Source organism: Natator depressus, chromosome 2 (genome assembly GCF_965152275.1).
Source record: "Natator depressus isolate rNatDep1 chromosome 2, rNatDep2.hap1, whole genome shotgun sequence".
Classification (NCBI taxonomy): Eukaryota; Metazoa; Chordata; order Testudines; family Cheloniidae; genus Natator; species Natator depressus.
Genome location: NC_134235.1, coordinates 183,207,852 through 183,222,620, shown reverse-complemented (window position 1 = coordinate 183,222,620; position 14,769 = coordinate 183,207,852). Strand labels below are relative to the sequence as shown.

At 42.4% G+C, this 14,769-nt stretch overlaps 1 protein-coding gene across 4 annotated transcripts in view; it reads left to right on the top strand.

The window, feature by feature from the left end:
• Positions 1-14,769, top strand: part of TRAK1 (trafficking kinesin protein 1) — a 176,528-nt gene that overhangs the window by 71,210 nt on the left and 90,549 nt on the right. For all 4 annotated transcript variants that reach the window (XM_074945507.1, XM_074945505.1, XM_074945512.1 and 1 more), the window contains one exon: positions 7,879-8,073. The gene's annotated coding sequence lies outside the window, so the exon portion shown is untranslated. The remainder of the gene's footprint in view (positions 1-7,878; positions 8,074-14,769) is intronic.

Below are 14,769 nucleotides of genomic sequence, written 5' to 3'. Positions count from 1 at the left end.
GGCCACTACTTCTTCCATAATGCACCATGGCCCTGTGGCTGCCATGATGTGTTGCCTCTCCTCACCAGGAACGAGAGACTATAGTGCATCTTGGGAGATGCAGTCCTGACAGAAAGTTTGGCCTATTTAGAATGGAAACATGAGACACCAAAGTACAACTCGCATGAGGCACTGCAGTGGCATTTGAGAGTCAAAATATTTTGGCTTTCAACTCTTCATGCAAAAAAAAAATTTCCTCAAGAAGTCATCTACTTCAGCCCTGTGTGCTGAGCCAGAGTCAAGTAAACCCAGGTCCTCTCTCTGTCAAATGATAGTCTAACCTGTTCTTGGTTCTATAGAGTAGATAGGGTTCCTGAAGCTCCTCTGCCCACACATGCTACCAGGGCTGTTGAGATCAGATGAAGTGGTTGAGTTAGGACTCTGTTCAAATGTGTAAGAGTTGGTGGCATGGCATTCCCAACTACAGAGTCCTCAACGCTGTTGGAATTTGAGCTGGCTGAGAGCGCAACAGCCAGAGGCTGTTGACATTTAGGATGCTGTGCAAAGCCCATCTCTCTTCTCAGATGAATTAGTGGGTTGGTATTTAGTGAGTTGGGAGAAAGGTCTGTCCTTTTCTGCTTTTCTTTCTTTAGTAATTGCCTTTTGTCTTTTTTAAAGCCCTCTGAGTGTTGAAAATCAGGCACATTTGATAAATTAAAAATAAATGTTATATAAAAGCTGTAGGGTACAGTCCCACTTCCCCTTCTCATCAGGAGCAGTACCACAGAAGTGCACTTTAGAAACCACCCACCATTCAGTCCCCTCTACAAAGCTAAAGTTGATTAGAAGCCCTTTGAATTCTGTTTAATAGATTGTGTGGCTTGTTACTGAAGTGCCTGCAATATTACCTGTCCTCGGTGATATCAAGCAGCATCTCAGGACTTGTCTACGATGCCCTGTAGTGAGGATTATGGTGTGTGCTAAGGTGTTTCACTATAACTACCCCATGTAGACACTGCTCGCATGAACTAAACACAAACTAGGATGGAACCTTTAACGTGGTCTTGTTTGAAATGGGACTGTGTTAACACAAACTAGATATCTTTTAGTTCGCGCTAGTAGGGTCTGTGTGGGGTGGGTACAGCACAACACTGCAGTGCATGCAGCAATTCACACCTCTGTAGTCTGCACTGTGGGGCCATGTAGACAAGCCCTTAGATTCCAGACTTATAGCACTTCTATAACATATGTGATGTTTGAGTGTTGGCTCACTGAGCTTCAAGCCATCAGCAACACGGCAAATTTACTTCTTTCTAGCTGACCAACAAATAGACCAATATCAAGGCTGAACTTTCATGCCCAGCCTTCTGTCAGAAAGTCAGCCCCCATTTTGATTTTCATGCAAATATGCTGACTGCTAATTTTCTCCATTCTGTGGTTCTGTCTAAAGTGGTAGAAAAGCATCAGAAGACTAAGCTGTAGCATGCTGCTGCTAGCCTCCAGGACTTATGACTTGTTAAGTGGTTGAGGGAAAGACTATCATTCTGAATTCCATCTCTGGAATAGTATCAGGCTTATAACCTGATCAATGAGAAAAATCTCATTGCAGACACAAGCTCTTGGTTGGCTGTCAGCCTATATTAGAGCACCTTTGTGTGAATGACGGTCTTCCACAGTTTCTGGCCTCTCCTAGATTTATCAGTCTGGTGTAACAAGGCTTTTGCTGATGCCAAATTGTTTTACCAGGAAAAAGTTTCATTCCTCTCTTAAGAGAGACATGCAGGTCCATCACCAGAAAACATTTTGAGAAACAACTCCTCCCTTCTTGCTAGGACGGGGGTTCAGCAGCAAAATTCCCTTATGGAAAGTGAATTTTTCCTCACACACTACTTTTTCCACGTGGGATATTTTCTTCTTTTAAGGACCTAGACATTTTACGAAAGCTAAGTTTGTGTGCTGTGTAGCTGTTGGTGAGCCATGGTCACTTCTAAATGTTCGAAACACTGTTCTCAAAAGGACAGGTGGCTGAAACCTGAAGGGTCCTTTAAGTATAGTCTCTCCTTTCTTCCTATCTGCAAATGTAAGTGCTACATTAGATCAATCTGCTACTTCAGGATCTCTGTCAACAGTAGTAGTAATACAAAAAACAAACAAACCTCTAAACAGCACTTTTCAAAGAATGAACCTGGGTATTTTTAGCATAGCTTAAGCTTTATATTATGAACCCAACTTTCTTTCCATCTCTGCCACTGCCCCGTCCCCACAATAAAAAAACAAAAACAAAAAAAAAAACTTGAAGCTATCATCATCTTTCTCAGGACACTGCCAGGATGCAGGAATTGAAGCCACTGCATTGTTAGCAAGGAGTACTTCTGAAACACGTAGGAAATGCTCATATGGAGAATGTACTCTCAGTAATCACAGCCAAAAAGGAGCAAAAATATTTGTCTGAAGGAAAAGCAAATCCTTAAATGTGAAGTATAATCAATTGCAGTGATGATTGGCTGAGGGGGTAATTCAGTGAAGTGACGGCAGTAAGGAAGTGTTAGTGTTCAATGTTTAGGTACATTTTCAAACAGAAACAGAGTTCTCTGAAAATAAAATGGAAAGCTTATTAGTCAGAATTTCTGACCTCTACTGCAGTGAGGTGCAAAGTTAAGGAAACAATATATTAAAGAAGACTTTGAGCCAAACAGTTCCTGAGCAGCTTATAACTTTATCAAAGAAAAAGTCCTTAATTAATTTTATTAACAAAAGGTTCTTTATCACAAATTAATGACTGTTTCCTTTGTGCTGAGCTTTATGCTTAAATTTGATTTAAAGGTTTAAACTCTAACACTAGGGAAACTGGATATGCATTATGGTAATCTTTAATTAAGTAATCACACACTAGTTTTCCCACAGAACCCCTGCCTAATTTAGTGCCCAGGGTGGATGCATGAAAACAGTTGAATTAAAGTTGCATGGGCACCCATAAATCTGACCACTTCCTAAAAATAATTGTTTAACGAAGTTCTTTGTATATAATTACAGATGTTTATAAATATACTGTATTATATAATATCTGAAAATCAATTTTGTTAATGAGAACTCACTCCATTTCTGTTACCAGCTAGTGTTCCTAATTCCCATTTTTTAAATTAGTTTTATGTAATATGCAGTGAATCATAACTGTGTCACATTTGCAGTCAACTCTGAACAGCGTAAAGTTCATTTAACGTTTTGTGTTGCATGAGACTGGACTTTAGCCTCCAGGCAGTAACCCTGTTCTACAGAACAGCTTGCTTTTAATTAAATGAAAATTTCTGCTCTGGCTCACTGAGTTACTTTTTCAGGTATGATTTTGAGCATGTAAACTTAACTGGTTCCTTTTTAAAAAAAATGATTTTAAGTTATTTGTTGGCCTTGGAATATATAGAATAACTTTTATCCAAAGCTTGTGTTACAATTATTCTGTTAGAGTGAGGGTGGGATGGGACAGAGAAAAACTGGTTGGGAAACTGAATAGGAGGCTCTGTACAGAAGAATAGCTATGAATTCACCCATTTCCCCCTGCTTTCTCTTCTAACCTTTTCCTCTAGCTGGTCTTTCTTTCCTTTCATGAGGCCGCCGCCGCCTTATACCTCACCATTTCATCTTTCTCTGCCCATCCCTTTTCATATGATTTTCCCCTTTCTGCCTCCTATTCTTTTTATTTCTTTTGGGATATTAGTGGTTATACAAGAAGAGGAGAGTAAGAAATTGTGACAAGATTTTATGAAGTTCTGATTCCTCTGTGGATAGTGCAGGGTGGTACTGATACAGATCATTGTCCCATTAGTCTAAAATTTGAAGAAGAAAGGAAAATAATGCAATAAGACTGATTCATTTTCTTTTTCTTGTTGGCATATCTGATCTGCTTTTACGAGGCAAGTAATGATCATATGTGCAGATAGTGAAGTAATTAATAAATTAGTGTCTAGCATATACTGCTTCCCCGTAGATTTGATGTGGATACAATAGCTCTGTGTAAGCTGCTGGACCAGCTTGGGAAGGCAAAAATCGCACTTCAAACAATGGCACAGGCCTCTTCTGAACGCTTTGTTTATTAACAGAGTTTCAGAACAGCACAACACGTCCCCATACTTGCCACCAAACCTAACAGACCTGCGGGAGACCATAGGCCTGCCTCCAGACCAATATTGGTCCCTTTCCCCAACCTGCAATTTCCAGGTATCATGGCTGTATTGGGCTGTGACACCAGGAACTCTCCTCGCCCACGTCAGTCTCCCTGTCATGGGCGCTGGTAATAGGGATTCACAGAAAAGGCAGCACAGCCTAGTTCTGTATTGTTTTGATGGTGTTTTCCCACTCATCCCTAACCCTCCCCATCTCCAGCCAGACCTCTACTCAGATAGCCCTGACGTTTGAGAAGTGCCCTTTGGAATGGTAGTATGGGGATCTCTGTGTGGAGAACCACTCCATGTATAAATCTGCGGGGGACGCTACGGGCGGATGAGTGTACCAAAGATCTGACTGATCCTAGCATCTGGGCAAAGAAAACTGGTTTCCAAATAATTTATGCCATACAACTGCTCAAAAAGCTGTCTTGGGAGGGTGGAAAAAAAAAATTAAACAGGCGAGTACCGCAGACCGCTAGTCCTTCTGAACTGATGATCGGGGTATATCCTGGACTTTCTCCTCGAAACATACTCTGTGGTATCCGAAAACAGACAATCACTATGCTCTCAAATGAAAGCTCACAGGAAAATAAGACAAAAACAACATATCACCTCTGGGTAAACACTTTTCACAAAGTGATTACTCTATAACTATATCTTACCTATAAGTGGCCTCATCCTCAAAGGAAGCCCGGCATAGTACTTTCAAAAGACGAGCCTGAGAGCTTAAATTCATAACTTTGCTACACACTAAAAATCATGGTCTGAATAAAGACACTGGTTTTATGCCTTATTACAATAAAGTAACCCTCTAACTCCCCTTTTTTGTCCTATGACTACAGGGGTGTCAATGGGCTGCTTCTAAGGGAGCATTCAAGGTGAATATGTGCTAACTACATATGCTAAACTAGCCATTGGATCTTACATTTAGCAGTAACACTCTTAGTACCTTTCCCAGACCTGAGGAAGAGCTCTGTGAAGCTCAAAAGCTTCTCTTTCTCACCAAGTTGGTTCAGTAAAAGATACTTCCTCACTCACATTGTCTCTAATTCTTTTAGTTCATTTACAGTAAGTCTGTTTAAACACCAGGTGGTGATATCTACCATCATGATATTCAGCAGTCAAATAGGAAATGATTTGAATCCTGAAATAAAGGGAGGAAAAGATATGGCTTGGTTTTGTTTTGTTAAATAGGATTCAGAATATTTTGAATCCGAATTAAGGGGTGGCCTGAGATGAAGTGACTGATTCATTCTCTACAAGGGGTGTCTGCACTGTCTTGGTTATAGCAGGGATGAGTTGTGCTCTGTTACTGAAATCCTTTGAGATACTCCCACACACCCCAGGATATATGGTGCTCTATAAATGTATTTTTATGTGTCTCTATTGTTATTTCCAAGCAACCAGCAGTTCTGGGACTCCTCAACTGGAAAATCTCAAAAAAACCAACACTTTCAGAGAATTAAAAAAATGTAACAAGCTTACTTTCCAGCCACTTTATCTCTTGGAATAGGGTTCCCTACATCTTTGTCTATACTGTGTGGCACCTACCTGTATATCCCCTTTCTCCTCGCAGTCTTTCTCCTCTCTCACTATTTTCTGTCACCTCCCCTTGCCCTTTTTTAGTAATTACCTATTCCAGCTGTTCTCACTCTGGCCTTGTGGAGAGCAGCCTGGTCATATGATACTGGCTTAGGTTCTTGTGCTCAACTGCTAAATGTCACTAAAAGACAGCTTAAAATATACATTTGATATTTTCCATGCTACAGTTTTGTAATTCCCCCAGGGATGTGTCTCAATTGTGTGGGGGAGAAGAGAGCGGGGATATCCAAGAGACTGTGAGTCTGGAACAAGGGAGGAAGCTTGTGTGATTGTGAGTGTGGATAGCATATAAGACTTGCACTCTAAGATCTGGTCCATGCTATGAAAAAATTTCAGAATGATTGCTTGAATTTCTAATTAACCCCCTTCTCTCCATTCTCATTTCTCACGATCTCTCCCTTCTAGTTTTTCCTTCCATGCCCATTTTTTCCTCTCCCTCCTCTTCTACCTACCTCCTCCTCCCATGCAGTCAGCCACGCAGAGATTAAGCACACATCCTGAAAGACCCTGTCTTACTCCCCTATTTTCACCTCATGGTCCCTGTAGCCAATAACCAAGATTTTTTTCAAGAAACAGAACAATGAAGAAATAAACATTGTATGGAAAATAATGAAATGTCTCTTATATCTTTCTTCTCCGATGGCTTGTAGAGATGTATTCCAGTGAAAAGCTGTCCTTCACTAACTTGGAGGGTTGCATCAGTTACATGGTGTTGAGGTCATTTCTGTCTAACAGGGTTGCTTTATTTACAGTAAGTTGTGAAGTGAGTCACTGCCCTACCAATGCCAAATTCTGAGACCTTTGGCACTGGTTAAAGATGGAATTCAGGGGCCACAAATTTCATATGTACACAGCATATTAGCAGTTCATTAAACTGTGTGCAGGAAAGGCATGTGGTAAAACAGATTTTGGTAATCCCCGCTCAGAAGAACTTTTTGTGTTTTCAGCTTCCCATTCTCACATTTTTGCTTCAGCTAAGGTTAGCTATCGAACTCTGCCCTACCAATCTGAAAATGCTATTTAGTGCTCTGCCTTTTTTCTGATTATAAAGCAGGACATTTTGTTAGTAATTTAGAATTGAACTGTGTGGATCTTGATAAATTGAAAAACTGAGCTATAGACAACAACATGAAATTCAACAAAGACAAATATAAGGTGCTAAACTTAGGGAGGAAAAATGAAATGCACAAATACAGAATGGGGGGGATAACTGGCTTCACAGCAGCATTGTTGACAAGGATCTGGGAGTAGTGGTGGATCACAACCTCAAAGTGAGTTGTTAGTGCAACACTGTTGCCAAAAAAAAAAAAGCGCAAATGCAGTTTGGGTTGCATTAACAGAGGCATAGCATGCAAATCACAGGAGGTGATAGGACTGCTCTACTCAGCACTAGTTAGTCCTCAGCTGGAGTACTGCGTCCAGTTTTGGTCACTGCTGCAGCGAAAGGATGCAGAGAAACTGGAAAAGATCCAGAGGCGAGTCACAAAAATGATCAAAGGAATGGAATGCAAGCCATGTGATCAAAGGCTGAAGGAACTAGATACGTTTAGTTTGGAAAAGAGGAGATTAAGGGGGGACATGATAGCAATCTTCAAATACTTGAAAGGCTGCCATAAAAAAGATGGAGAAAAGTTATTCTCTCTTGCCACAGAGGGCAGGACAAGCGGCAATGGGTTCAAACTACAGCATAGCAGATTTAGATTCAATCTCAGGAAAATTTTCCTAACTATAACAGTAGGACAATGGGACAGGGAATGCCTAGGGAAGTTGCGGAAGCTCCTTCACTGGAGGTTTTCAAAAAGAGGCTGGATAATTGTCTGTCTCGAGTGGTTTAGACACAACAAATTCTGCATCTTGGCAGAGGGCTAGACTAGATGACCCTTGCAGTCACTTCTAACCCTATGGTTCTATGATCCCATGAGTCGCCAACCCTGTGCTTACACGACTCTTGTTTCTCCTGTTACCAACCTCACTCAGTCATGCATTCCAAACCAATGTGTATTGCTCACTGTTCTTTTTAGGAAACTCTTGCCAGTACTGAAGTAAATGGACATGCTTGCCTGGCTCATGTTAAACATAAGAGCTCAGGTATTTGAAATAATTAACATGGGCTATATGTTTCTTTTCCTCCTTTCAGATGTGTGCAATAGTACTGATCTTCCTGAAGTTGAAATCATCAGTCTGTTGGAAGAACAGCTGCCCCATTACAAGCTGAGAGCAGATACAATCTATGGTTATGACCACGACGACTGGCTTCACACACCTCTCATTTCTCCTGATGCCAGTATCGACTTAACAACTGAGCAAATAGAAGAGACGCTGAAATACTTCCGTAAGTGAAAACTTGACAATTGTACCGAAGCAAGAATATGGCTTGAAAATTAAACTAGTGCTCTCTGTCATAAGGCCCTCAATATAGCAGCTGTGCTTAGGGATCAGCATGAGTGGCGTCGGACCAAGCTACATGTACAGTTTAAACCAGCCTTCTGTTACAATGCTGTGGCAAAAGCAATAAATACATGAATAATGGGTCAAAAGCTGGTCTGTTTTCTGTACCAGTATTACAGGTTTCTGATGGGTAGAAGGTAAAGTAAATATTAAATAAAAGATTAGAACATACAAAATAGTAATTGCACTTGTAGTTTGTACATGCAGAGCTTCATCCAAGAGAGATGTTCTTGATTATCCCCCTGGATTAAATTCTATTTAGGATGAGAAAGTAACAAAGACTCTTAATAAAAAATACAGTAAAAAAACCCTAAAAACACCTAAATCTCAGATCCACACCTCAATTCAATTTCCAGAAGGTTGGAAAGTTCCTGAAATATCTGGAGTTTGAATATATGTGGGTATGCATTTTGTTTGAGGACTTTTTAATCAGCTATAGGTTAACATAGTCTCCTCATATTGAAATTACTTCTCCATTCCACAGGTTTAATGTGAAAGCTCTAAATGTTGGGTGAGTGAAGAAACTTCCAAGTAGTTGCTTTTGTTTTTTAAACATACTTTTCCTTTAAATCAGAACTTATGCAAGAGGAAAACCAGGAAAAAATGTTTGATCAAAAAGAAATGTATGTAACATTAAATTCCTGGATTTCGGTTGCTATAATTGGAATGTATTACTTTTTGCTTTAACTCTCAAAGGTGGCAGTTGCAATTTCCTGATACCAAGCATCAGCATAAAATACAAAAAGCTAGGCCTAGGCTTGCTGCCTACTATATTTGCATTTTTCATTTGCTGACACATTGCATGGTGGATGATGCTATGGTGTCCTGGCAAGGCATCATGAAATCAAGTAATAATGTTGCAGCTTAGATTTCTGGGAGAGAGAGCTGCAATTCTGGACTATCCTGGAAGAACTGAAGTTAGTAGAAACCCTAAAGGGATGGTCAGTTCACAGAGTTTGTCCTTTCATCTTTTTCTTTTTTTCTGTCCAGTTTCATGACATTGCAAACAGTGGCTGACCATTACACCTGTAGGAATAGCTCCTAGCTTAATGTTCTGTTCACTCTTGTCTAAGGGAAGGGTTTTCAAAGTGAGGAAAACCTATACAAATATAGTCAAACATAAATCCTCTGACCATCCGAATGATGATTTTGTCATTTAGTAATTCAGCAAGAGATTTGTGATAAAATAAAGGATCATCTTCGAGTGCTTTCTCATGTCCATTAACTTATGTGTGTGTGCTTGCCACATGCACCAGTGCCGGAAATTTTTCCTTCAGCAGTATCTGTAGGGGACTGGCTCTGGCACCCCCTGGACCGGTGCACATGTGCCGCGGTATATAGGGCACCGCCAGCTCCCACCACCCTCAGTTCTTTTTTGCCACCAGTGATGGTGCTGGAATTGTTGCTGCTTCAGTTAGCACTGTTGCATTCTTGTTTGTACAAACTTGTTAATCCTTGTATTATAGTGTATATAGTTTCCTGTTAGTGTTAGTAAATCCCTTAGCTATACTTAGAGACTTGTAGGTCCCGAACGGGACTTTGCCTTGGGATGGGGCATGCCCCGTCCCGAGGCTTTAAGCCCTGTGATCGCTGCAAGAGGCCCATGCCCGTTAGTGATCCACACAGCAGTTGTTTGCATTGCTTGGGTGAAGGGCACATTAGTGAAAAGTGCAAGATTTGCCAGTCCTTCAAGCAAAGGATTAAGGAGTGCGACATTTGTTTAGGAGCACTCCTTATGGAGTCAGCCCTCACCCCAGCACCAGAGCAATGCTCTGACTCGGGGCCAAGCACCGTGACCTCACTATGCAGCGCCAACCAGGACCGTCCACTGACTAGCACCAGTCCCCATCCGTGGCTCTGGCCAAGAAGCCCAAGAAGATGGTGCGAGGTCAGTCTCCAGCCTCCTGCAAGAGAAAGGATAATACAGGGTGCAAGCAAGGTCCCATGCTGGGCAACTCTTCACTCCTGTCGGGATCTCAGGCTCAAGCTCCGGTGGAGCGATGTAGTCCAACCCGCTCCCTGCTGGCCACCCCAGATAGTGGCAGAGGCCTCCGTCAGCTCCGGGTACTGTCCATGCCGGAGGCCCTGCAGGCAGCACAGGAGATCATGACCCTTCCGGTGCCGCCCACAGCGGCTCCTGCGGTTCCCTGGTCACAGGGTAAATCTGCGTTTGGACAGTCACGGTCCCAACCTCAGCAGCATCGTTCCCCACTGCAGGGGACGTCCTGCCAGTGCTCACCCTCCCAAGCAGCCACACCTCTGACTGTGAAAGGCAGACTCGGTGCAGTCCCATTCAGTCCCCAGACCTTGGGCACAGGCAGAGAGGCTCGAGGCACAGCTCGCCGGTGACTGGGCGCAGACATCTGGAGGCATGCGCTCCCTGGTAGGGGTAACGGTCCTGGCACTTGGTATCTCCGAAACAACGGTTCCACTCCAGGGACCCGTTGAGGGATCAACACTACCATTCCTCGGACCATCACCAATCCCCTAGGAGGGCATCACCACGTGTGGGCCCTTCCCGGCACCAGGCCTGTTCCGATTCCCGATCCCGCTCCTCATCCTGGTACCGTTCGTCAAATGCGAGACGTAGATCTCCGGCTCTAGGCCTCAAATCCGCATGAGCCAGGACATCTTCCTTCTGGTCTTCTGCCCCAAACCCCATGAGACTAGTGAAGAGAGGCACCTCCACGCTTTGGACATAAGAAGGACCCTGGCTTTCTACCTAGATCAGATGACGCCTTTCCGTAAGTTGGCTCAGCTTTTCATCTCTACAGCTGATAGGATGAAGGACCTCCCAGCATCCACGCAGAGGATTTCTGACTGGATCACCTCTTGCATTAGCACCTGCTATGAGTTGGCAGGAGTCCCTCCGCCACCGATCGTCAGAGCCCGCTCGACCAGAGTGAGGCATCTTCGGTGGCCTTCCTGGCACACTTCCCGATCCATGACTTCTGTTGAGCCATGACATGATCCTCGGTGCACATGTTCACGGCCCACTATGCTGTCGCTCAGCAGGCCAGGGATGATGCTGGGGTGGGCAGAGCGGTGTTAAAATCTACATGTCCGTGAACTCCTACCCACCTCTGAGGGGTACTGCTTTGGAGTCACCTAAGTTGAATGGACATGAGCAAGAACTCGAAGAAAAGACAGTTACCTTTTCCATAACTGGTGTTCTTCGAGATGTTACTCATGTCCATTCCACAACCCACCCTCCTTTCCCACTGTCGGAGTTTCCAGCAAGAAGGAACTGAGTGTGGGAGGAGCCGGCAGCGCCCCATGTACCGTGGCATGTGAGCGCTGCTCCAGGGGGTGCCACAGCTCGTCCCCTACAGATACTGTTGAAGGAAAAACTTCCGGCACCAGTTCATGTAGCGAGCGCGCACACACCTAAATTGAATGGACATGAGCAACACATCTCGAAGAACAGCAGTTACGGGAAAAGGTAACTGTCCTTTTCTTTCCATTTGCATTAAACTATAGGTTTGTTTCACATATGAATTTGTGACATTTAAAATTACCTGTAATGTTAAATTCCAATCCTGCAAACTGAAGCAATCAGCCTGGATTACAGTATAGGATCAGTGCCTGAAATTTCACTAAGGTATGGTGTGTTAGATTTTATTGCAGTGTGTAGCAGTTACCTAATTTAGGTTATAAAGAACAAAGCTCTTGTTGCTTCTTATGACTAGTTTTAAAGGGCACATGACAGTAAGAGAACATGTCATCCAAACACCAAATTAAATATCTTTCATCTTTAAAAAATGGTGTAATTTATATTTTAGGAAATAAATTCCTTAAATATGCTTGTGTTGCTGCCAGTGATACGTGGCATTAACTTCACTAATGGACAAAAGAAATAATGCAAAATTTAAAAATAGCCAACAACTGCAGCAGGTCTACAGAGCTGGTTAAATTACATTGCTATGAAGAAGAGATGTTGTATCAATAATATGCTAGCGTCCACTGAAGTTGGGTTAAATAAAAAATTTGAAATATCAGATTTCAAAGTCTGTTGTGGCTGGATAAATGCTAACTGCTGAATTCAGGATATTTTTATGATGAATTCAGTTCTACAAAGCCATGGGCTAAACCTTGAGCCAGTTTATATAAGCATGTTAAAGCTAAATGCCCACCAGGGTAGCAGATTTCCTCTGCAAAGCAGCAGAGAACCATCGGCATGGCTAGTGAGTGTGCACAACATGAGGTTATGTGGCCTAGGATTGCCATCTTTGGTTGGACGAATTCCTGGAGATTTCATCACATGATATAATCTTTAATTCTTGGAGACTCCAAGTCATTCCTGGAAGGTTGGCAACCCTAATGTGGCCTCAAATTGGCATGAGAATCCAGCAGTGGCCACTACCTTTAATTCTTCACTTCTCCCAGCTTGTGTACTCAACAGGCGCTGGCAGACTAGGTGACTACAGACCCTGACACAATGATGTGGGCAAGGACTCCATCCATTAAATTTTTTAGGAGTACAAAACTGTGGCTTGTGTTCTGCTTGCTTTTTGAGGCTTTAGCAAGAGGATAGGGAGAAACTAGAGCTGCTCACTGGGAAAAGTTAACGTGAAGAAGCAGCAGTAGTGAATGGTTCCTATACAGATGTTCGCCAGACAGTTTGTTTACATTTCCATGACTGCCCGCAGCTCCCAGTGGCTGCGGTTCGCTGCTCCTGGCCAAAGGGAGCCGCAGGAAGCGGCGCAGGCCACAGGGATGTGCTGGGCAACGCTTCCCACAGCTCCCATTGGCTGGGAATGGCGAACCGCAGCCACTGGGAGCTGCGGACAGCCATGCAAATGTAAACAAACTGTCTGGTGGCCCACCAGCGGATTACCCTGACCCCCCCCATAGGTTGCCCACCACTGGTATAGAGAGTATTTTTGAGAGGGAGAAAAATAACCTTATCTGAATTAAGCATTGCATTGATAGCCAGGAAATTGGGAGTTCTGATTGCAGCTCTCTTGCTGACTTGCTCTGTTGCCATGACAAATCACTGTGATCTTTGTGTCTGCCTTGCATATCTGTCTGGTAGAGATAAAACTTAAAATACTGTTGTACCTCACATATGGGAATTGAGGACAGATTGATATTAACATAGCCCTTTGAAACTATAATGCATTGTATAAATGTTAAGTGTTGTTACTACTATTAGCCATTCTTTCATCCAAATCGAAAGATATCAAACAGTGTAAAGTTATATATTTAAATAGCTCAGCATGAAAAATACTTGAGCTGCCACACCTGTCCTACAGGAATGTCCCCAGGAGTGTGACTGCTAACGGAATGATCTGTTTTAAATGCAATGGCTGAAACACACACTCTTGCACAAGTTCACAATTTTTGTAAGGTTTAAAAGGTCATTAGCATTGGGTGTGTGCAATCACTGACACTTGTCTAGCCAAAGGATTTCATCTCAAAATTACAGTTCCCTAAAGAGTGGTGAACTGACACAAATTGTGGGTATGCGCAGCTTGAGGGACTGTCTAGAATTCTGTGGAAACTCTTCCAAATACCACAATCTCATTCCCCTTCTGTCCCCCCAAAAACCCCCAACCCCCTCTGCAAACCATATGTAGAATTATAATTCTCTTTGCCTGGTGGCACTGTAATTTTAATTGTTCACAGTAAATGAGATTGTGTATCATTGGGTTAATTATAGCTTTACTAAATCATTTGCCAGGATCCAAAAGGAGCATGCGAAACACTAATTGTGGGATACAAGAATAATAAATGGACTTGTACAGAACAGTTGAAATGATGCAGGGATAGTTACATGAGTATGAAAAGTATTAGCTATGGCTATGTGGGTCAGCATTCCAAGGTTCAATGAAATCAAGATAATGAAATTCAGCACTAAGGTAGTGCAGCACCACTAATAATGAGGGAAAGTGCAGAAATTTGACTTCAGTTGAGCAAAACAAATGCTCCCATTGTAAATGTAGTAATACGTTTAAAGTTCGGTGCTCTGTTTTCTTCAGCTTTCTTTTGGTGCTTTTCAAGTACATAAAATAAGGTTGGTATTTAAACTTAAGACAGCACATAATACTTCAGGTATAGTATTAGACATCTCTCTCTGTTTAGGTTTGATGTGGTCCCCATCACTGTAGTATCTAAACTACTAAGCGGTTTCCAAACAATAACATGGTAAAGATATATACTGTCAGAATAAGTCCCCTGTATAAATATATACAGGCTTATCTTTCCAAATGTTCTGGAAATGTGTCCAAATTCAGATATATTGGACAGTATTTGTGAAGCCCTTTTGCTTGTTTATCTAGGGAGATTGCATTTCCAACCTAATTCTGTAGTTACATCTCAGTGTTTGGTAGGAACGTGGGATTATGGAAAGTTACTTTTCATGATGTTTGAATAAGATTTTGGTGATGACAAAGTACTTGTTGTGAATTTGTGGTCATGTCAGCCACCCTCCAGGTAAAATTGGAATTAGGAAGAGGGACTATTCCTTTAGAAAAAATGGCAACCTTTTGTGAAGGGAGGAGACTAAAAGAGGTTAGTAAGTTATCTTGGTACCTATCTAGCCTCTCTTGATGTGAGAGTGCCACATTCTTGTTTGTTG